This window comes from Passer montanus, unplaced genomic scaffold (genome assembly GCF_014805655.1).
Source record: "Passer montanus isolate IOZ18808 unplaced genomic scaffold, ASM1480565v1 scaffold20, whole genome shotgun sequence".
In the NCBI taxonomy this organism is placed as follows: Eukaryota; Metazoa; Chordata; class Aves; order Passeriformes; family Passeridae; genus Passer; species Passer montanus.
Window position 1 is genome coordinate 1,860,097 of NW_024366592.1, and position 24,995 is coordinate 1,885,091.

At 40.8% G+C, this 24,995-nt stretch overlaps 1 protein-coding gene across 2 annotated transcripts in view; it reads right to left on the reverse strand.

Moving 5' to 3' along the window:
- PTPRO (protein tyrosine phosphatase receptor type O) overlaps window positions 1-24,995 on the reverse strand; it is a 170,173-nt gene that overhangs the window by 141,476 nt on the left and 3,702 nt on the right. The window lies entirely within an intron of this gene.

Consider the following 24,995-nt stretch of genomic DNA (forward strand, 5'->3'; position numbering starts at 1 on the left):
GGCTGAGCTTGAAGCACAGCTCGGCGCCGATCAGAAAAGAGCTGCGAACAAACCCAGCAGCCTGCCCTTTGTTAGCAGCATCCTCTCCCCAGCGGGCTCCGCCGGGGTAGAGGTGCGGGCGCTGCGAGGAGCGGGCGGTGCTGAAGGACAGCGCAGCTCCCCAAAACCGCCTCGCCCCTCTGCGGGCCGGCCAGGGGATGGGCTCAGCTCCGATCCCTCTCTGCCTCGGGCTGGCTGCGGGACACGGAGCGGGGCTGCTCCCGCCGGGGCCCCCCCGCCGGCGGCGCCCGGGCATCGGGGAGGACGGCGGCCACGGCCCGCGGGGGCGGCCGGGCAGGGGGGGCTGCTGCTCCCCTGGCCCCGGGACCCCCGGCTCTGCCCCCCGCCTGCCTCCGCTCGGCTCCGAGCCGTGCCCGGCAATGGCGAATTGCGGCAGCATCAGGCGGCCGGCGGCGGCGCCGACCTGCCCTCCGAGCGGCGCATCCCGCCGCCCCCCGCCTCTTTTATTTGGGGTGTGCGGCGGGGAGGGGAGGAGGAGGAGGAAGAGGAGGAGGCGACGGCGGGTGGTGTCTCCCCTCCCAGGAGTTTGGGCGATCCGGGAGCGCAGCAGCCCCCGGCGGATGGGAGGCGATGGGAGATGATGGGAGATGATGGGAGCCGCCCTCGCCCCGCACCGCCCTGCCTCCGGCCCCCCTCTCCCCCAGCAGATGCTCCCCGGAGGGCAAAAAGGCATCCTCACCGCCGCTCACCGCCATCCCCTCCTTCCCCGGTGTCTTTTTTCCTGCCCCGCCGCGATCGGGGCACAGAAATGCCGAGAGCATCCCGGGGCATCTGATGGGGCAGGGGAAGCGGCTGCAGGAGCTGGTACCCAGGTACCCAAGGCAGAACATCCCTGTGCCTGTGCTCGTGCGGACAGCCCTTCAAATGTTCAAGGCACAGGGCTGAACCTGCAAGGCATGGAGAACTCATTCTGTCCCACAAGATACTCGTGCCCAGGGGTACACACTGAGAGAACTCAGGTCAACTCCCCTGTCGTGTTTTCCCCTCACACCCCACCCAGCCAGCCTGCAGGGCCATCTCCAAACACCTCAGCAAGTCTTGCTTAAGATGATATCCCCAGGAAAAAAAAAAAAAAAAACAAAACCAAAAACTTTGACTAACCAAAAGAAAATCCCAAAGTACTCAAACACCTTCCCCATTCGACCACGGCGATGAAAACAAGCCTTCCAAAATGAGAAACTACCTCAGAATCTGGTTTGTCACAGACCACGCTCTCACTCGCACCGGTATAAATCAGGATGCATACTTGGTAACACCAGCAGAGCTATAAAAAAGATCAATTCACACAAAATAGGGTTGCCAGTGTAATAAACAGCTGTGTCTGGGGTGTTAAACTTCAGAGCAACTTTGGCTCCTCGTGTCGTGCCATTACTTAGAATAACAGGCCATTACCTCACTCTTCCTTCAAAAAATACAGTGACCAAGAGTAGATTCTGGGATGGTTTTCACATTTTCTATATCATTTAGGCAAGATGAACTCTGCCACAGTCTCGTGGGAATGTCCTTTAAACCAATCACAAAGCTGTTTTCTACCAGTGCTGCTAAATTGGACAATAATGAATCTGTGTTTCAGAGCCCTGCCCAGCTTATACATGGCATATTTTTGATTTCCTTATAATTTGGACACTCAGTCCACAAAAGCTCAAAGATTTCAAAGTGGTCAAAGCCAGAGAGGGATGTCCTTATTTTGTATTGAAATGGGCCCTTGAGCAAAGATTTGCCACACTTGATGTGGTTTAATCCAGAAAGCGAAGGAGAAATTCAGGCCCCGTGTAGATATTGGCACAAAGCCTAAATTTAGAAATCCAAAAGGCAAATGCTATCCACATGTTCATTTATAAGAAGCTGGGGACATTAGAGATGTATGGAATGTGAAGGACACAGACTTCTCTTGGATGCTCACTACTCTGTTATTGTTTGAAGCATTATCTGAAATTAGTATGCAAGGGGTTAATTATAGCTAAATTTCCTTCAGTATTCAGGTTTAGGATGAAGAGAGGCTATCTGAAAGACAAAGATGTGAATTTCTTTAGGAAACTAAGATTTTGCCAGTATTGGAAAGCTATAGGTGGAACTTTATGCTGGGAACCTCTTGTTTATTAAGTAAATTGAACTTAAATTATTTTTGTCCTTAGGACTGTATTTTGTGCTTTCTTCTCCACTATTCCACTTATTTACAAAGATTTAGACATTAAAATAATGATGGCATAAGCAAGGCTAAAGATCAAAGACATTTAAAAGGAAAAAAAAGAAGCATAAAATTCTAGTAGCATTTTAGCCTCAGGACAACACTACTGGAATCAAAGAAAGTGAACAATAGCTGAAAGAAGTGAGAAACATTTCTGCAATGAAACCTTCAATCAAATATGAAGACAAAGTTTTCTGATCTGGCTGTTGAAGCTGAGGAAAATGCAGCCAAGAGAATTCAAGGACTGCATCCTCTTTAAGTTATGGGGGTATAGCATTATTCAACTTTTTCAAAAGGGTCAGTGCTTTGGAAGATTCCAGTTTGTAAATAGAACCTAATCCTTCAGAAAAAAAATACAGAACAGAGGAAAAAAAGAAGAGAATCTATGAAAACAGAGTCACTCTTATCTGTTTCTAGAATCTAAACAATAAAAACAGTTTATTAATACACCAAAGTTTTAAAAATAGAGACAATGAGATAACTTTTATGTACTCATGGAAGAAGAAACAGGGTAATTTGTGAGTGGTCAGTTAGAAAAAGATACTGATGCTCTATAACCCTCTCCATGGGCCCAGGGGGAAAGGAAGTGCTCAGCAGGGTACCTCACAAATTGGAATTTCACTTATTTGGATGAAAAGCACACAAGCATTTGAGAAAAATTTTAAAAATAAAACCCAGGAAAAATAGGGAACATTTATTCTGGTGTCAAACATGGCTTTTTCTGAATCAGATATTGGGATTTTGGCAATTTGAACTAATTCTTTCTTTTCCCCCCTCTTTTCTTTACATTCCAGAAACCTGAAAAAGCCCTTCTTGGCAGAGTAGAAGGTGGAACATATTCCCAGTTACTAGGGCAGTTTTACCTTTATTTCATGGCCTGATGAATTAAAACACTGGTGTTTGCTTTAATAAGCTATTTAATTAATGTATCATCCTAACTAAACCTGTGTTAGTTACCATATACCACCCTAGATTATCAGAGAAAATAGAAATCAAATGTTTCCTGGTTTCAAATGTTTGTATAAATGTTCCTGCTGGTAACTTATGTGGACTTGATTTAAGGTCTATGGTAAATTCTTTCCTTATCCCTGAAAACCCCAAAGCAACATTCTGTCAGATCTACCAACTTTGCTTGGCCTAAGGAAAATAAGCTGTAAATTAGCATTTATTCCTAGCTGCAGTATAAACCCAGATTTATGTGAAGATTTACAGGCCTCAGCAAGTCTGGATAAGCATGACATGAAAGGAGGTTTATAAAAAAACCCCACTCTAAGTAAAAGTCCTCCTGGTCCATGAAGTTTTTGAAGCCAAGTTATTTTTCAGTGACAAATGCTCTTATGAAAATAAAGTGTGGATCCTTCTTAAATGTATTCTCACCTAAAGTCCTTTCATTTCAATGACAGCAGTGGATAAAACAATAACAAAAACAAGTGCAAAGGGTGGCTAGAATAATGTACATGGGTTGGCAGTTATGTGTTCAAGTGCAAATTTATCTTGGATTTCAGCTTGATAAGTACAGGCCCCGTGACTTCTAAAACTGCTCCCCCCTAACAAACAAGCTGTCAGGTTTTTTTCAAAATCTGTCTTTTCATAACAAGGATGATTGACACACTTCAGATGTGCAACCTGATCAACTTCCAGACACTTATTAGTCTTTCAGTGCAGGAGAAGCACTGAACTATCCTGCAAAAGGTCATTTCCCTTTTTAAAGCAGTCAGAAATTCGTCTTTGACATTGAATCTGTTCCTCATAAATAAGCATATGAAAGATTTTTGTCTGATGTTTGTTTCCTTTAGCACTGAAATAGGGTATGGAGAGGCACTGAGTTGGTTTTTGTGGTTTGTTTTTTTTCAGAAGGGAAGGAATAAACATACCCACAAGGCTGATGAGATTATTTAACATTTAAATAGTGTATGCCACTTTCATTTATCTGTCCCAGGGTATCTGGATGCTACAGGATGCCTGAGAAACAGATTGAGTTCTGTGAACACAATTCCAGATAAAAAATATTCCTATATTTACCTTTCTAGCGAGCTATTAAGTATTTCACCAGCCCTACCTGTTATCAAAATGTCCCTTTTACTCTTATAGTTCCCTCTCCAGTCTCAGCAGATATGGTTGATAAAAAGAAATCACTGCACTTTCTAACTGTTCTTATTTTTCATTGCATCCTCAGTGTTTCCTTCCAGATGGGACCTACTTCTCCATTTTTGTCTGTGATCTAAGCAGGCCAAAGGCTGGGCAAAAAGAGGCAGGTTGGGAATTTCTCACTGTCTTCAGCAACTTCTAAAGCCACATACGTTGAAAAAAGTGGGAAAAAAAAGAAAAGTTATTTTATTTCTGCTTAAGATGGGTAGATCTTTCTTGGTATTTCTCAGTAAGTCCACTGTACTTTACATTGCAGAACCATTCATCCTTTTTATTAAAAAATAAAAATAAAATTTAAAAAAAATCTATTGAGCTCCAGTCAGCCACAGACTTTTAGCACCTTTCACCTCTGAAATATACCGACTTCCTCTGACCCTCACAGGCTCTATTGATTCACAGAAATCTGAGTCATAGTTACAGGAAACATTTCTCTCCCCAGAAATTTACAGCAGGAGCTGAAATTTTGCACAGACAACCTCCTTTTCTTCCCTGGCGTCTGTGCTGAAATTTTTTCCTCTCACTCCATGGTGTGGGGGTACCATACCCCAATATAAATTTCCATGCCTTAAACCAGTGCCTTTTCACTGCCATTTCCCAAATGGCATCACTGAGCAGCCTTTTCACTCTAGATATATTTTTATAGTATCAGAAAACCCCAGCTGATCAATCAGGCAACAAGAGCTGACTAAAGCAATCGGCCACACCATTTGATTAATTGTGCCAATTACTGGGCACTCAGAGTAAACAATTTCAAAAGCAACCCCGTGTGGAAAGTGGGCCTGCAGCTATGTGAGAATGGGAAAAATGGCTTGGAATCATAAATGTATTCATAAAAATTCCATTTCATTCACTAACAATTTACTTCCTAGGGGGTGGATTTCCTTCAAAGGAGAGAGAGAAAAGAGAAGATTCAGCAAATATATTATTGGCACAGTCAGGTATTCTAATTGCCAAGGAAAGTGGGTTGGTAGGATTGAAGAGAATTTTACCTGTTATATGTAAATAGCAAGAAAATCTGTAGATTTACCAGCTAAGGCAAAAATGTTTGTTATTTAACTTCAATCTTTAGCATTTCAAAATCTTGGGGGTCAAAAAGACTGGTGAACACAAAGAACAGAATGATGCATAATTTTCTTTTTCATATCTGCCTTCCTGTACATTATAGCTGGGCTCATTCCAGAGCACTTGAAAGATAGCCAAGAGTAGGTAGGGGGAAAAAAAAAACTCTTTTTGAAACTTAAGTGTTAGAACATCTCTATAAAATTCCCCCTCCATTTTTAGACCCACTACACAGCTATTTGCACAATGTTAATTAAAAATAGCCCACTTTCTTTTTTCATTATTATCTTTCACAGTCTACCCAGTTTACATAAATTAGCACACTAATATGTCAAATACATCAATTATGAGCTAACACACTCTCACACTAATAGGATTTGCATGTTTTACTTCAGCAGACATAGGATGCCTTGTTTTTTGGAAAGCAATCTAATATGATTGGGCAGCCAACTGTGTCTTCTAACACAACTTTCACCTTCAGGAATGATCCTTCACAGCCCACAGAGGAGGAGCTGGCTGTGAAAATATGCCAGGACAGTGGTTTGCTCTGCTTGCCCTGATACCTTGAACGAGCCCTTAACTGAGAAGAAATCCAGCAGAGCTGAACAAGGTAGCTGTGCTGTCAGGGGGAGTCAGCAAAAGCTGAGCCCTAAGCTGCTATCTTCAGTTCTGTGTCCTAAAGGAAACCATCTGATGCCCCAAGTTTACCACAAGGCAGAAAGGATTTTACGAGGAAAAACTCCCACTGGTTCTGAAGAGAACCCAAAGTTTGAAAAAAAAAAAAAAGAAAAGAAAATCCATCACTGCTAGCAGAGTGCAAAAGAGTGCCCACATTAGCTCAGCCAAGGTTATCAAACCCATTACAAATATGGGGTTCACCTTCTTATGCTTCCAGACAACCCCCAAATCTCCAAGTGCCCGATGCACTAAATTGCTATGAAATTAGAGTCACACAAAGCTACACGCAGCAATGAAACCCAGAACAATCTTCATTTCCATGGCATTTTTGTCATAATTAAAAATATTCATAGAGCTTTACAAAGCATGAAATTACCTTGGCATTTCCATATCACAGAGTAGAACCTTGGCATTAGCTCGGGGTGAAACCCTGGAACACATCAAACAGAGCTGTTCAAAGCCTGCCCAACGCCTTGGAAACGAATGGAGTGGCCCAGTGCTTTTGGACAAGACAGCTCTGACATTCTCTGTCAGCTCAGGAAGGCTGCACAGAGCAGGAGGTAGATCAATAGCACAGAAAACATCAGAATGACATTATGGGGACTTTGAGAGAGGTAATGTGTTTCCAAGCATAATAGCTTCAGTTGCAATAATTAAATGTGGAGCTTTGCTCAGGCTGCTGATGTGACCCAAATACATGCAGAGGGCTAAAAAACCACCAAAACCAAAGGCACCCAGGCACATTAGCTCCCAAATTTTGGGTGTAGCTGCTAACAAAGGGTGATGTCCATGAGGTTTGATGTACCGTACACTTCTATCTGGCAAAGGAAGTGAAAATAGAGTTCACCATTAGAAATGTGGGGATTTCTGCTCCCTGACAATGGCTTGCTCTGTTGGAGCATCACATTCCTGTAACAAATGTCCACTCAAGTCAGTGGATCAGTTTATAGGAGAACACACCCTTTACTCAGGGTAAAAGGCTTCAGAACTCGCTCCCTGGAATTCATGGGGTGACACTGAAAACAATTCACGTACATCTCAAGAATAATTCAGCTTTGGGATCTGTTGTAATTAGTCACCTAACTCCATTTTCTTCATGCAGGAAAAGCCAATTCTTTATTCACACAACTCATTTTATCCAGTTTTTACAGGCCTTGTGTGCAACTTCAATTGATTAACAGCTTTCTTGCCAATTACTCTATTGGTTAGTAAGAGATGTTTTACTTGTCTATCAAACCTTGAATTGTTTACATATTTTCTTCACTGATTCTCATGGGGGTTTATGCAGGTGCTAGTTGTTTTTCTCCCCAAGAATTGGTTGTTGTGTTAACAAATCTTTCATACCAAGATTGTTTTCACATGGGAACTTGAAAAGTACTCAGAAGTGACAGGCCAGCTATTAATTTAGACCTGATTTAACGAGGCCTTTCTTTTATAATCTCCCTCCCTGTCTGTGACAGGGATTCCCACCCATTTTCAACCCATCCTGATGCAGCCAGCACAATACACCCCCACTGTCCCAATCTCCTTAGATACCTGCTCCCAGGAATTTCACTCAGGTCTGCTTCTAACCTGAGGAGCTTTCTGAACTTGGACAGCTTGAAATTAAGATGGCTCCATTATTCCAGCAGCACACACAAACAGCAGAAAGGCTCAGGTACTTGCTGGGGTCAGATTACCAGGCACAAATTTAAATGGCATTGTTGCAAGTGTCTGACCATGACAGACTCACACACAAACAGCAGAAAGGCTCAGGTACAAATTTAAGTAGCATTGTTGCAAGTGTCTGACCATGACAGCCCTTGTTAAAAAAAGAAACAAGTCTTCCGTTTCTGTCCCATCACTGAGTGAAACAACTACGATTGTAGTATCAAGGTGGATTTGAATGCATTGCCATCAGAGTAATTGCATTTGACAGAGATGAGAAATGGGATCCTGTTATATATGGCAACACACTTTATTACAAAAATCAGACTGTGCTGGGAAAAAAAGTAACACAACATATTGAGGTCAACTGAAATTACTGTGGAAAAGAGTATGAAACTAAAATGACAGACAACACCCAGATAAAAACACAGATTTTCAGGATAATTTTCAGTGCATTCTAAGTCTCAGAGACTTATCTGCAAGATTTCTGTCAATCATCCTCAAAGCACTGATCCATCCATCCTGAATCAAGGCATTTTATCACTTTAAGGTGCAATATTGATTCAAGTAGTCACCATGACAGTAATCAGAAAAGTGAAGCTGGTTACTCTGCTAGGAACAAGTTCATTGTTGCAATCACAGGAATAAACATTGCAGGAAAAAAGCTGAAAATATCTGTTTCTTCCAGAGCACAGGAGACATCAAAGAGACACAAAGCAGCAATGTTATTATCACTGAGATGGAAAGAATAATGTTGGAAAATATATTTTTAAAAAAGGAGATAGTAATGGAAGTCAAAGTCGATTGAAAACTTCCTGCTAAGACTGTCATCCATACAGGTGGGTATTTAAGGTGATGGTTGCTCTGAGCAAGCCCTCATCCAAAAAACATGATCAAACAAGAGTCTGGCAGAGAGCCTGAGGAGCAAGCAGAGCCCCTGTGGGGCAGCAGGGCACCCCTACCCCCCAGAATTCAGAGACAGGTTCTGCACTAGCCTGACGTGGCACAGAGAAATCTGAGGCTGACATCAATCATTTTTGGCTCTTCCCATCCTTCCCATGCACAGTGCTGTAGGAATCCAGCACATGGATCTCAAACACCCTCTTTTGCCAGACTGGTTTGCATTAAACCTCCCCTTTTGTCTCTATCTGGGCACACCTGTACAAATATTGCTGTCTTCAATGATTTAATGGTTTCTACCCATCTAAACTTCTGTTTTAACCTTATTTTTATTCCCATTCTTTAAGTAAGCTGACCTACTTAATCGCTTTGTTTTTCAGCTCCACTGAGTGCCACTTATTAGTGTCTGTTAATGTCAAAACACACTGCAATTTTTTTATTTTTCTGGCACTTTCTCTGCACTTATGAAGCAAAATAAAATAATCAAATGAGAACAGGATCAGTAACCAGCTATTCTTAGCCCTTAACATGCAAATCTGTAAACTATTATTGCACTAATTTTTAGTACAAGCTCTCCAATAACTCCGATGTGGGTGTTAGCATCAATATAATCAAGTTAGTATACTTTTCAGTCAAAATGCATGAAATTAAAGCACTATCAGATTACACTTTGTTTCCATACAATTTAACCTACAGCAAGCAATATTTTGACTTTCATTTTAGTGCTGCGAAGAGCTCCACAAAATTAATTAATTAAGCCTTAAAAATCCCTCTCCCTAACAGTAAAGTCTTATTATCTCCGTTAAACAGATAGGTAAGCTGGACTCAAACTGTGTCTAATGACTTGCCTGACTCAATGACAAATGCAGGAATAGAGCCAAGAAGTTCATTTTCCCAATTTCTCCTGCTTTATCACTGAAAACCATTCTCTAATTCAGGGTAAACACACATGAGCTGCCTCAATATGTGTAGTTAGTTAGGCACATAAACAAACTTCACTGTATTTGTCTTTTGGTCTTCTGTAAGAAAAGCCTCCATCAAGTCCTCTTCTAATTAATACAGGAAGATGGTCAATATAATATGTTGACATCAAAGCTCACATTTGCTGATAGTATAAGCCATCTCATTAAATGGAAAGAATTAATTATAACAGTTTATCAGTGTCAAGTTTTGAACTAGAGGCTCCCAGAGCAGTGAATGCATCATTGCACCTTGTTTGAACTAATTTTCCTTTGCTGACAAAGTCAAATATGAATGTGGCAGTGTTTATGAACTATAAAGCTTTTCCAAATCCATGCATTATTGTCTGACTTGATTTTGCCATGGTAAAAAAACCAATACAAGTGCAGCACCCTAAATTAGACTGGCTGTGAGCAATACAGTGTGTGCGTAATATCCGTGGTAGCCTTCTGAATACATTAGTGCCTTGCAGCAGAATTAATTAAATTGGCATCAAAGATAACTCTATTGCTTCATATCTTCCAGTGAGTAAGGAAAACCCTTCAATGAGTTTAAGATCCCCTCAGGAACAGGAATGTCTTTGGGAACTAATTGCTGTTAAAGCAGGCCTGTGCAAACTCAGTGAGATTTAAAAAGAGCATCACTGAATTGGTGGGAGATGGGTATTAATTCCTAGTGCTCAGGTTATTCCTTGTGCTGAGAGGGACACTCAGAGATGCTCCTCTTAAATGAGAGGGATGGGGCAAGGAGAGACATGAAAGATACTTGATGGAGAAGGAACTCACACCAGGGTATTGATGTGCAACACACTCACCAAGTGCCACACAAATGGACACTGACAGTAAAATACTCCTCACAGCAGCAGCCATAATTTCCCCCGGACCTTGTTTGTGGGCAAAAACAAAGCTAAACATTGAGCATAATCTTCCACAGCACAGAAAATAAGTTTGAATGGTTTTACTTGATGGAGTCTGGACAGAGGAGGTGCATTTTCAGAGCCCTCAGGCTCCAACTCAAGATTACGCAAAAGAAGAAGGAAAAGAGAAAATCTACCTTTGATTTTACACAATTACAGGGCATAATCTCAAGACAACTCCAGGGATTAACCAAAACCCAACAAATTAATTTTTTCCTTGTCCAAATGTTTACATACAAATAATTATGTAAGGAAATGTGGACACTAAGAAAATATAGAGACAGCTGCCTCAGCTACAAGACTCTAAGCTTGAAGCAAGCTGGATCCAGGGTTTGGCCAGTGTCCCATCTCTTCCCTTGTAAAATATGGCTAATTTGAGAAATTAGATTGACATTTACCCCTTCACAGGCATTTACTGGAGCAAAGCTTCCAATAGGCACAAGTGTCAGTGCATTGAGAGGTTGAAACAGCGTCTGTGTGAACATGGGTTACTTCACTTCATGAAAAAAACAATAATGTGGAAGGTGGTAAACAACCTAATTGCAATTCAGAAGCTTAATGATATGTTATTTTCACATTACAGAATATTTGGAAATAAATATGTAAAAAACAGGCAAGTATGTCACTCTACCCATCGTTTAGTTTCAAAAAAAAATCACAGTTTTGATTTTCCCTACAGAAAAATAAATTAATTGAGTAGGATGTAGGGGGGGAAAATATCAGGAAGAGAACATGAAGAGCTCAGAGACCAGCAATGCTGGTCTCTCCAACACAAATTAAAAATAAGCTGAGATTTAAAAAAAATATAATTAAATCCCTGTACCCTATCCTCACCCCAATCACTGTAATTCTCTACCACAGCATCTTGGTGCATTCTTCCTCCCTCTTTTGCACTGAATTATTATGCAGAGGACAGAAGGGGTTACAGGGAAAAGCTCCACCATCAGCCCAGTGCTGGGGCTCATCAATACTGTCAGCAGACTTGAACAAAATTCTCTGAAACATTGCCACACTGTGGCAATTCAAAGTATAAGATTTTCAATTCCATATCGAACAGGTAAGCAGTTTTCTATTGCTGTTTAAAATCTGGTTTTAAACTTTATGGAAGATAATGTCAAAAAGAGAAAGATTTCTGGCAAAAAAATAGCTCCAGTTGTAATATAGGAAAAAAACCCCTGAGAAGCAGCATTACATCAGTGTACACAGCTTTCAATTCAGTGATTCCTGATTTCAGCCCGCATCAGCACTCAGTCTTAATATTATCATAATGTAGTGTTTTCTATAGGAGAAAAAAACAGAAACCAGAGCCACAGAAAGGGATCTGATGAGATTTCAAGCAGTGAGGATGATGAGATTCTCCCTCTGCCCTTCACCAGAAAATAGCTATTCTTTTCCATGCTTAAAAAAGAAAATACCCAAAAAACCCAAACCTAAATGCTGTTTAACATTAAGCAGCTTAGGGGAAAGTGAAAACCCCCTGGTTCCTGTAATCAGCAGCAGATGCAGGAAGCCAGAGGCAGTCTGATTTTGGAAATCAAACCGTGGAAGCTGAAGGTGCATCACAGTCAGTGCAGGGGCTGCCCCAGTTAGTGACAGGTCCTTTTTGTTTCTGCTTCCCTGCCTCCCAGAAATCTAATTGCAGAGATCCCCACTGCATCCAGCAAAAGATTCTTGTTTGGAAATGGTGTCTCAAAGCAGCAGTAACAAATCCAGGTGGTGAAAGCTGTGCTGCCCAGGTGCCCAACTAAAACCCTGCTTGTCTTTCATCAACCACCTTCAAGGAAGCACCTGGGAGCATGCTGGTAACAATTTTGTCACCTGGCCAGCAGAAAAACTGTGCCCATGAGAAGGATGCTCAGCAGCTGCTCCCATGAGGGTGAAAAAATTTGCAGTGGGCACAAATGATTTAATGATGCACAGGCAGGAACTCACAGCTTCCTTCCCCTCTCTATCTTTTTAGCTTCTTTTGGATGAGACATAAAACCAATTTCCTAACTACTCCTGTGGTTCCTAAGGATTCTACAGCTCATCCATTTGGGTTACAGGTGATAAATGCACCACCCTAGCCAAGTTCTTGTCTGGACAATATGATCCAGCTCTTCCAAAGCTCTTTCCTGTATCAGCTGGGTGGGATATTCCTTACTGTAATGGATTACTTGCAGTTAACAAGTGCTGAGAGTGACCCTCTCCGTGACTTTTAATTATAATTACCTGATTGGGGAAGTCGAAGGGAAGCTTTAAAGAGGCAAGATGAAAAAAATGTGCCTTAAAGGAGAAATTTAGATATTTTCACTGAATTTTCTAAAGCCCAGTCATAATGGTGGGTGAGTGGGATGGGCTTGTTCTGTACAAAGTGATTATTACCTGATTATCATCCTTCTCTAGAGAAACTTGAACAAAAGCTGAGTGAGAGGTGGTCAGAAGAGCAGGCAAAGCATGAAATGCTTTTACCACTATTAACTCTGGATGTGTCCCTCTTTTTACCTGGAACATCTGGTTGTGCTGCTTCTGTGAGCACAGAGCAGGAGACAGCAGAAGCTGAAGTGACTTGGAAAGGTCACAGTAGAGTCACTAAAACATTCTGGCAAAACTAAATATTTTTATCAGCTGATGTGATTCACAAATTTGTAGTAAATTCATGCAATTACCTGAAAAAAACCCCTCAAGTTGTTGAAAAGTGTTTATTATTTCAATCTTCTTTTCGTTTGTCATGTTATGTTTTGTTTGGAAGCAAGCCTCAATCTGAAGCAGTAAGCAATCTAACAAATAGTACTACCAAGTAAAAATATTTTCATCCTTTTCCTGCCTTTTGGGGGTTTTGTCTTAGGAAATTGACAGTTCTATTTGCTCATGGCTCTGGGTCTCACAAGCAGTTAGTTACAGAAATTTTTTAAAAAATTTAAAAATTAAATAAGAATAAAAAAGGAACTCAGTTGTTCTAAACCTCCTTCATACACAGACTTTTAGAAAATTAAGTTCCTGTTGCCAGACAGGGCTCTCTCCCTGGCACTCCTGACCACACAGCTCTTTCCTGACAGCCTTGGCATTTAAACTCAGATTCTCAAAAAAAATCTAGAGGGAATGGAAAAAAATATTTAAATATTTGGGAATGGGAAAATATATTTTAAAACATACACCACAGGTTTCCTATCTGATGCTCCACAAAAGTACATTCTAAGAACAAAAAGCCAAAGTCCTCTAACACTTCTGAGTCTAACATCACACATTTATGGGTATCCAATATTTATTCCATACAAAGATTGTAATAGTTGTCCTCCATGTTATTCTGAAAGTAGCAATTTTCCATTCTCAGCATCTCATTTTCAAAACTAGTGAGTTCTGTTGTTATTAGAAAATGGAATTGGTCCAGTGTCACCCTTCAGAAAACCCATTACAGTTCTAGTTTGTTTATTAATCTGTCCCCATGTGCATCTGTAGGACATAGCCACAGACCATTGGGGGCAGATATATTAACCTGAGCACCATTCCACAAAAAATGAATGAATCAGCTATGGGCTGCATTCAGAGATGTGTTAGAAAACCTGATTCCTGGAGTGGAAATTCCCACTGGCTGGGAGCTCTGCTGTTTTGTGTGTCTCTGTACCAGAACATGCCCGGGCTCTCTGAGCCCTTCCTCAGGGTGGAAGCCTTTAGGGCTGCAAGTGCTCACCCACAGGAGTCAGGTTGTGGGGCCATATAAATAAATGTCAGTCTGCAACAAAGTAGTCAGAATTTAATTAGAGTGTCCCAACACTCCCATTTGACACAAACCAGATCAATTGCTGCATTTTGCATTTCTGCAAAGCATTTCTGTGCACGAGAAAAACAGCACAGCCTTCACCTCATTGCTGTAACTTTAGATTTCAAACAACTTATTTATTAAAATGGAAGATGTTGAGGACACAAAGAATTCCTGCTGGGAAAATTCTCCAAATAGAATGGATTTCTCTGAAGCATTTTGAAGCATCAGGGAGATCCTAGAAAGGTTTTATAATTCTGTTTTGATTCCACTGGCTCTTACACACAATACATTTCCTGTATACTTGACACTTGTCATTAAGGGATCCCCATTCTTCCTGAGATTGCATTACAATTAATCCTCTTCTAAGCAAATCACCACAGGTCAGATGTCCTCAGCAAAGCTTAAAAACCTTCAAATGCATCCTACCCTTCCTTTCCCTTTCATGATCTGCATTCATTCTGACAAGACCAGGGGTTTCTGGCCAGCAGAGGTTTACATATCACAATTCACAGGATGCAGAAGCAGCAAAACTCTAAAGCAAAGGCTGAAGCAACAGCCCAGTCCCATTTGCTTCTCCTCGGCCTGGGGTGGGTAACGAGGCTGTGAGCACAGCCAGGGCCTTCCAAGGGGGAAGACAGAAGCCAAGAGAGAGAAGAAGTTTCAGCCCTACTCTAAAAAACCCTAAAATCTGATAGGAACCTTCAACTGATACAGCCTAAGTCAATCTAATGTCTTTGCCCTGCAATTAGACAAGAAATATATCAAGTCCCAGAGAGAATACAAGTGTCATGATTGTAAAACATGCCAGAGAGAATAGAAAGAGGAACATCAAATAATTCTGAGGGCCTCAGTTATTTTAGAAGGATTATTTCAGTAAAAGATAATAAAATATTATATAGAATAATATATTTCTAGAATGTATTAATATTATATAAAACAATATTACTATATACTAATATTATATGACTTTATTACTAAAATATACTATTAATAATATAGAATTATTATATATATTCTATATATTATTAATACATAAATATTTTATTTATCTATATATTATTTTTATATATTATGATATATAAATATTATATATATTGTATATATTATTAATAAAATAATATATAAAACAATTCAGTAATAATTCTGAGGGTCTCAATTATTTTCAGTTCATTCTTATTTTGTCCCATGTGAATTACATGTTTTTCACAACACATTGCAATGGATAGTTCAAACACCAGTTACTTCATTTAGCATAACCTACAAACTCAATATTGTATGAGTGAATATTCTATGAATGTTCTATGAATGTGTATGAATATGAGTGAATATTCTATGAATGAACATTCTTATGTGATAAAAAAACCCAACAGTGAAGCTTCTGAAGGTGGAAAAAGCCACAGGAAAACATGAAAAGTCCTGCTTTCATTTTTCCCAGAAGAGCAGTGTGTGTGTAATGCTCCAAGGTCTTTTTGGGGTTGTTTTTGTAATGCTCCCTGGCAGAGATGGCATCCATCAGTCACCTTTCCACCCCAGCAGCTCTCCTGCTGCAGCTGACCACTTGAAAGCTCTGCAAGCTTTCCATCTGCTTCATTTGGTCCTTCCAGAAGGAAAACCTGGCCAGGAAAACACTTGCCAAGAAGCAGCATGGATTTTTATGCCAGGTACCAGATCTTCAGTTGGAAGCTGTACAACCATGGAGCAGCTCAGGAGGGAGGGGACCTTAAAGGTCATGTTGTTCCAACACCCTGCCATGGGCAGGGATGCTTTCCACACTTTCCAGGTTGCTCAGGGCCCCATCAGACCTTGCCTTGAACACTTCAAAGGAGTCCACAACTTCTCTGGGCAACCTGTGCTGGTGCCTCACCACCCTCACAGTAAAGAATTTCTCCCTTGTATCTAATCTCAGGCTACCCTCCCACAATTCAAAGCCATTCCCTCTTGCCCTGTCCCTCACGCCCTCTCCAGCTATCTTGTAGGTCCTTTATAAACATATAAATTTCCTATTTCCAATAGGAAGGTGTTGCAAACTCTCCCCAGAACCTTTTCTTCACAGGAAAAACTCCATCCTTCTCAGCCCATCTCCACAGAATGCACAGATCCAGTGAAATCAGCACATTTTAAATTTCTCTGCACTCCCTATGGAGGGGAGAGAACCTTCTGGAAAAAAGTAGGATGCTACAGATAGCATCATCTAGGGCCTCACTAAATGAACCCAGCACCTGCATAAACAGAACCCTGAACAAGCTAATTCAATTATGCCCATTCCTAGGAGAATTTAAATGCAGCATTATCCTCTGACTTTAGCCTCTTTGTAGGTATGAACACATACATAACAAGTCTTTTACCTATAGATATATATATATAGTATATACCAGTATATACCTATATACATAGTATATACCACTTTCTTTTGGTTTATAACAATTTTATTTCACTGTTTGCTGTTGTATTTCATTTCTAAGAATGAAGGCATAAAACAAATGTACTACAATCAGAATATATGTTTAGTGAATGAAACTATGAAGAAACTGAAATATTTATTTAAAATATTTTTTCAGTACTACTGAATATAGATCAGCTAAATTCACTCTTTGCTGAAATAAAGGTTCCCCTTGAATATAATTTTTAACAATGGTCAGTGACTGCACTCAACCAGAGACCTGCCAGTAACTGATAAATTAATTTCTGATGTAACTCACCTGAAGCCAAAATTCCCTGCAAGTATAACCCAGGGAAGTTGATGGAGCTACTGAGAGACCTACATTGCAAAGGAGAGTGGTGTGTGACTCCAAATACTCAGTGACAAAGAGGAATTTAGCTGAATCGCCAATGCTGTTATCTGGCCTAAGGAGGGAAATGAAGAGAAAAGGAGACTCAGGGGAGCATTTATGGCTCTCCCAAACCATCCTAAAGGATGCAGTAGCCTGGTGGGAGCCAATCTCTTCTCCCACGTTGCAAGCCTCTTGTCCAGGGGAAAAGAGGGCACAGCCTCAAGTTATGCCAGGGGAGATTTAGACTGGGTGTGAGAAAAAACTCTGTCATGGAAAAGGTTGCCAAGCCCTGGAACAGGCTGCCCAGGGAAGAGGGATTTAAAGGCCACATGATGTGGCACTTGTGGACATGGTTTAGTGGTGGGCTTGACAGAGCTGGGCTAATGGTTGGAGTCAATGACCTTAAAGGTCTTTTCCAGCCTAACAGGTTCAACGATTCCACGACTCTGCGATTAATGATCCCCATCTCTTAAATCAGTGAAAGTGATGTTTTACAACACTAAGAGTGTTTCAGTTAGCAGTGTCTCACAGCAGCACTACATTTTGCGTGGGAAGAGCAGAGTAACTCCCCTGTGCTGGCCAGTGCCTTCCCACAGGCTCAGATTCCCGCATTCCCACCCTCCTCCAGCCCTGTGCCCCTGCCCAGGGAAGCGCTGCCCTGGCCCCTCCAGCTCCTCCCCAATCGACCCGCAGGTGGCAATGTTGGATCTGTTTTTAAGGATGGTGTTCCACAAAGTGGCCGAGGATGTAGCACAGTTGTCTTCTCCTTGCTCCTATGCTCCATTTCCTGCATCACTTCTTGTTTATTTTCACCCTACACTGGGCACTCACCATAAGATGCATTCCCATGCTGAATTCACTTCTAGTTTGTTGATACTCGTGCCTAACTTCCATCATTTACAGATTTCCTAGGTGGGTATTGTGGAGCAATAGAATTTTGGAAGAATTAAATTTCACTGAATTCTCTACTTGATGCTTTCTGTAGCCAATACTTGGCCGACCTTGACAGGCTCTAAGGAGGTGTAAATTACCACTCCATGCTCAGTACATTTAAGACTCCTTTGGGCCAAGGATTTATTCCAGGATTCTCAATACTTTAAGTACTGCTACAAGGAGGAGAGAGTATAATTTCTCTTCCTTTTCTCTCCACAGACATGAAGCTGGCAGATTCTAAATTCCCATAGACCTCATTATCAAGGACTCTGAAGACAGCAGCAAGGGAAGATGATAACAGTGGGAACTCCAGAATAAATTTTGGCAGCCTATTGTAATGAGGAATTTACAGCCAGGAGGGGGAAAGGAGCTTTTGCTCAGCTGTAGCATCTCCTCTGGAAGCCACAAGGATCACACACATCTCAGAGCCCAACTCTCTTACTCAGCTAGATGAGAGAAAGAAATTCTCACCTTCTTCTGCAGAAGCACTAGGGAGAAACCAGCACTCACAGATTATTAACTACTGCAGGGAGCAAAATATTGTTTTAAATTCTTATTCCCTTTTATAATCCATTCAAACCTAATATTACATGTGTAGTGAAGATCATCAGTTCATACTGCTCAATTATCCTGCACATGTGGGGCTGGTAAAAGGCTGCAACTCCTGTATTTTGGTTATTTTTAAACTAGTTTAAACAGTCTGAAACATAGCCTTTCTTTACAGTCTCCCAGTTTACCTCAGTACCACAGTAAGGTCCATGTCCTTCAAAACAGGGTGAGAAAGAAAAAGAAACTAGCTAGATTTCTACCACAGATTTTAAAGCTCTTGAGGAATAGAAGCAACTTCCAGAAGGTGCCAGCAGTTGTGAGGGGAATATAAACCCGTCCAAATTTAACTATTGAATTTAAGAACCTAGTCACAGGAGGATTCTTCTTTTGTCATTGGATAGAATCAGCACTTTTGGAGGAAATTTAGCTGTTAAACTTTTTCTTTCTTCTAAAGACTGTATCAGAGCTGAAAAATGACTATGCTCCTAATTCAGGCATCTAAGGAAGTAGGAATTCCTGATTTCTCAATTCTTGGTAGTCTGTTTTTATAGAAAAAACAATCACATAGCTTCTATGATATTTCTTTTCTTTTTACATTGATTTGCATGAGCGTGGGAAAAGTAGTACAGAAGCATTAATAACTAGACTAGAAATCACTGATTATGCTTCAGCTGGCTGCAGCAGCTGAAAAAAATATCATCATGTAGCTGATTTCAGATCTGGAAATTCTCTACTGTATTGCTGTCCCACAGGAGAATATGGCAACATTTGAACTTTTGTTTCACACGCTTTACTACCAGCAGGACTGTGATGAAGAAAAAAAAACTACAACAGTAATCCCACCCTCAGAAGCCGTCTGGAGAACTTGCTGCTGAGAAACCCTGTCCTGGAAGCTGCCAGAAGCTCTAATCAGCTCATATATCAAAGCTGGAGTGCAGCCTGTTTGCTCCCCCAACCCCAGCAAGAGTTAAAATAATTCTCATGGGTCAAGCTACAAATCTAAGAATAAGCAAGAAAATATGCATTACTACACTGTGCAAGATTGTGAATGGATGATGGTGATCAAGACAATGCTTTGATGCTGCATCCAATACATTCCTAGACATATTCCAAATCCTGCATTTCTGTGGATTTAGTGAGCCAGGGGTGAACAGAGGCATGTGGTTTACTTCCATGCTTTATGCCAGGCAGGCACGCTCACATTTTTTGCCTTTGTTGGCATTCAAACAGGGTAAAGTGTCACTTTGACAAAGCAGTTAATTTATCATAGGCTGAAAGGGTAAACCAGGCTTTTACAGTCAGGAGACATTTCTTCCTCTTTCCATCACAAGCCTTTAAAAGGTCACACGGTCCCAGCCAAGGAGCCACTATCAGCACCAGACTTAAGGAGCACATGTGACTGTGGCTCTGCAGCTCCTTCTCACTGGTTTTACACAGAGTCTCAGATGTGGGGATGGATTAAACCCCTAATTGCACTTTCATCTTTATAAGTCCATCCATTTTGAGTCAACTTTCTCAAAACATTAAGTCATTCAGTCAACATCAGAAAGGAACAAAAAAACCCAACCAAGCAGCAAACTGGATTGCTCCCTGAGATAACACCTTTATTTTTTGTGACTTGTGCAGAGTGAGAAGCAATTTCAAACCTGGACACCCAAGAGGCCATCCCTTTTCCCACCACTGCAGAGTTTGTGATTAACCCTAGTTTGCCCAGAGCCACGAGAGCACAGCACAGCAAGCTCTGCACCCCAGTGTTTGCTTGAGGAGCCTCCCCCGTCCTGAACAGCAGGTAAAAGTTGTAGGATGAGCTATGTGAATCCTGCAGTCTTCTTAAGCCCTATAAAAACCCTCAGATTTTCAGATAAGTGCAGATTTCCTTTTTTAGGGATGCTGTTAATGATACTGGCTCTAATGGGGGGGTTTATTATTTTATTTTTTACCAGCTGTAGATCAAGTGCCTTTATCAAGGAAGCAGCATTATCAGAAGTTCAACTTTGGTACTTTCACACAGTAAAAATGACTTTCCTAAACAAGTAGCCAGCCCTACAAGTTTCACTGGGGCTACTTTTAGAAAATATTATTGCTTAATTGAGCTAAAGCAACCCTGGAATATCCTGTGTGAGCAACTGGGACTAGAGGTCAATAACCTTGGATGTATTTTATTCAACAGATCAAATAGCTGTAAATTATCCCTGAGGTGGGCAAGATTAAGTCAGATAAGAGCTAAACTCTCATGGTCATGCAGAGTTTCAAGACTCTGTTCCAAGTCCAGGCTTTTTGGAAGCCAGTGATTAAATGCTGGGAACAAAAAAAAAAAAAAAAGGTTTCAGATAATTAGAACCATTTACTCAGTGGGAAAGGGCATGAACTGCATTTTCTTAAGGACAATCAAATGTAGAAGGACCACTACCAGCTTGGTTGAACCCCAAAAGCACATCATCCATGTTAAGGCTAGATTTCCATGTGGGGTGGTAGGCAAAAGGACTCTTTTTGATTTTTTCCTATCCAGGGCTAATTTACCACATGTAATGAAGTGTGGAATAAAGGAAAATGAGGCAGGATATGTAGAAATTTTCTCTGTAGGCATTTGGGTGGTCAAAGCCTTGGTGGGGGGCTCGCAGTAAAAGTGAATTCTGGGGCAACCCTTGCTTTGCATAATGAGAATTTAAACAGCTGGAGGCCTCTGGGAAATCTGGATGTGGCACTCCAGCAGCTTGGGGACCATCTGCAGTCACTTTCATTCCTGTCTTCCTCTTAACCATCTAGATGATTAGCCAGTAAATCATCCAGTGGAAATGGCAGAATACCATAAGCCATAGATTCTGAATCAGGAACTCCTGCATCACATCAGGAATTTATAATTGGTTTATAGCAGCACTTTTTAAAAGATCTGTTTAGAAAGAGGTTTAAATTAAGACATAAAGGAGATGGTCTGTTTAAATAATTTGAAAATTATTTCAAATCTCTGTCCAAATACAAGTGAAACTGAACATGAACACTGAGAAATTTAGTGACTTTCTTTGCTCTCCATTTCTCTTGTGTTCATAACCTCCTGCATCACATCAGGAATTTATAATTGGTTTATAGCAGCACTTTTAAAAAGATCTGTTTAGAAAGAGGTTCAGTTTAAATTAGGGAACAAAGGAGATGGTCTGTTTAAATAATTTGAAAATTATTTCAAATCTCTGTCCAAATACAAGTGAAACTGAACATGAACACTGAGAAATTTAGTGACTTTCTTTGCTCTCCATTTCTCTTGTGTTCATAACTACAGACAGCTCAGATTAAATCTACATTTAAACAATGTCTGGATATGAAAATCCTCTCTCAAATGGTACAAACTACAGCCCCAGATCAAAATATCCAAGAAAAAACAACAACAAACAAACATTGGGTGCTAATGGACATCTTGGGGAGCGTGAGGTGTTCCAAACCAGCTCACTGTAAGCCAGCAAGTGTGAGCTCAAAACTGAAGCTGAACTCTGACCCACATATGAGCTATGGATTCCTGGCTTATTCGCACAAATCACTCCTTATAAAGCAATTTTTTTATCACATTCAGTTTGAAAAGGAACACGCAGAACCCAAAGCACAGCAGCCTTACAGCGAGTTCCAGACGTGAGTGGCCCTGCAGGACCTGAGACCACAGAGAGCCCAACCCAGGGTCCCTGTGCAGCACCTCTGTCCCAGCCTGGGGGGACAGACACAGCTGCCTTGGCTGAAACACAGCCTGGCCTCAGAGAAGGGACACCACAGGCAGATCTGGCCACCCAGCTGCAAAGGCAGCTCCCCCAGGCAGTGTCACCCCTGGAGGCAGCTGGCCAGCTCTGTGCTGCTCTCCCTCCTCACCTAACCCATGCTCAGTGCCAAGAAGTTATCTGCAAACTTTTTCCATTTCCGCTGATGTGGCCACAGGCATACTTGCCTTATGAAAATAAATTCACCATTCAGACTATGCCTTTTTCCCCCCACAGCCAAAATCCTGCTCTTTTGTCTGCCTGAAAAGAGTGGGAACCATGGAACAAATATTATTTTAAATGGTTCAGTAAAGATTTTGGTTTAAGGAGCAGCAATCTGCAAAAAATGGGTAATGGTATAGCATGCATCAGTATGCTGATAGCAAATAATGGAAATATATTAAATATACCATTTATACAAGTGTACCTCTGAACTGTGCAAAAACAAGAGTGGTATCAAATAACCAGATGAACAGCAGAGGTATTTATTGGAGAAGAAATCCAACCTCTCTACATCCAGACAACAAAGCTGGAGGCATTCTAACAAGCCTGAATTCTGACTCTCAATTCTGACCTAGCAAGTTTGGATAGCAGGTTTGAGGACAAAAAAAATAAAAATTCCCACATTAAAAAAAAAAATCAGTTCTCAAAAACATTGCATTATTTCAAAACCTACTTTGAAGTTATTTTATTGAGAAAAGAAAGGGAAGGTTGAAAATGTTTAATAATAGTAAAGCTATTTCTTTCAGTAGGTTTTACTCCAACTTCTGTACTAATCCTCACTAGACATTACAACCCATTGATATGCCCACAGCCAGCTCCTTCCATCTCTTACAAGTTCAGCTCCTTATCACTTGACCAAGATAATTTCTTTGAGGGTTTAGTCTTGCAAATTACTGATATTCTGCCCCCAGTCTCCAAAGCACTTGGACAGACATTAGTCTTCAGTGAAACTGCTGATGGAGTTAGAGTTAAGACTTGTTTTGGATCAGGGCCAGAGCAGGTTTTTCTTCCCAGGATTAAGTCCTAAATCTCCCTGCAGAAATGGTTCAGTTCCAGGTTTTTTTACCCATTGTTTTGTTCATTTGCTTTCATCTTTTGGAGGAAAATCAAGGCCTAAGGCCTGGCTCACTCATATATTGTTGCTCTTTTACATGAGCATAACAACTTCAATGAAGTGTCTTAAATCAAATCTGGGAAAATGATTATCTGGGTGAATGGATGTGTTTATGCACTGCTGGTTTCAGACAGCTGGTCACCAGGAAAAAAAACTCTTCCCCACTGTAAACTTGCATAAAACTGTAGCAAAGTATGATTTTTTATCCTCTTTGTGATAAGAATAAAGTAAGCACAGGGTCTTTGCCAACAAGATAATCACAAGCTCTTCCTGATAACATCAGCCAAGAGGGTCTAAACAAGCAAGAAAGCAAGGGAATTAAAACCCATTATTCCAATAAGATTTAGAGGCCTGCATGTTTAAGGGTGATGATTAATTTTTAGATGTAGCAAGTTTAAAAAACAAATTAACAACATTTCTGGCAAAAATTACTGAGGCAGAAATCTGTGGCATGCCAGGGAATAAATTCTCATTTTTGTGGGTGAGGTGTTGGAAAATTTTGGTTTTCTTTGTTCTAATTGATTTCAAAACATATCAGAGTGAGCTCTTCACATTGCTCGAGACTTCAACTCCTGTGCAATTTCACTGTGGTTTTTTCAGTTTAAAATTATCTGACAGAATTTTCTGAGTAATATCACTGACACCATTTTATTGCATGTTGATGGGCAAAATCTGCTCTGTCCCTGCCTTGCCAAAAGGATGCAGAATGAGCGATGCAATCTCTTGACTTCCATGGAGTTTCTCTCCATAGCTCTGATCAAAGTTCAGTCTAAACTTCAGCATGCCAGTGGATTTTCAGCTCACAGCGGTTCTTGCAGTTAAACAGAGCAGTAGAAAGTAATCACATGTCATGGCAAAGCTCATCTCATACTGGCTGTGTAACAGAAAAACTACACAAGAAGCAAAGCAAACCCTTTCAAAGTCAATCATGATCTAGGGGAAATTAATCATCTGGCAAAAGCTCCATCCTCTATTTATCAGCTGAAATGCATCTTGTCTAATCTAGTAAACAACAACAGCGGTTCAAATTCACTTTAAGGCAAATCATTCTAAGCACATTGCTTCTACTTTCATCTCAATAAAAGTGCTAGAATTTTCAATATTTGGTATTTTTATTAAAGACACAAACTGCGTTGAATGTAGTAAGTGATTAGTGAATCCTGGTTTTCTTCAATATTTTGAGCTCTTAGTGTCTCTCTTTCAAAGAATTATTATTTGACCATCCCAACAAAAGCCCAGGTGGCTATTGAGCAAGTGTATCTAGGCACATATTTCTGTGAGGAAAGAATGCTTCTGGCTAAATCTAATATAATTAAGGACTGCTACACATGATCCCTCAAACAAAATCTGCTTTGGTAGAAATCAATGCCAGGATGCATGTTAATTCTTTAATGGCAATATTAATGCAATCTTGTGTGAGCTGTTCCTTCAGGGTATGCTTTAACTAAGACATGCAGTGAGGCTTTTCAGCAAGAAAAGCAAGCTGGGCTGGTCAGGGAATAGGTGTATCTTGAGAGCATCTCATTGCAGATCAGTACAATAATAATGTATCCTGAATAGATAATAATTATTATTCTGAATAATTGGATC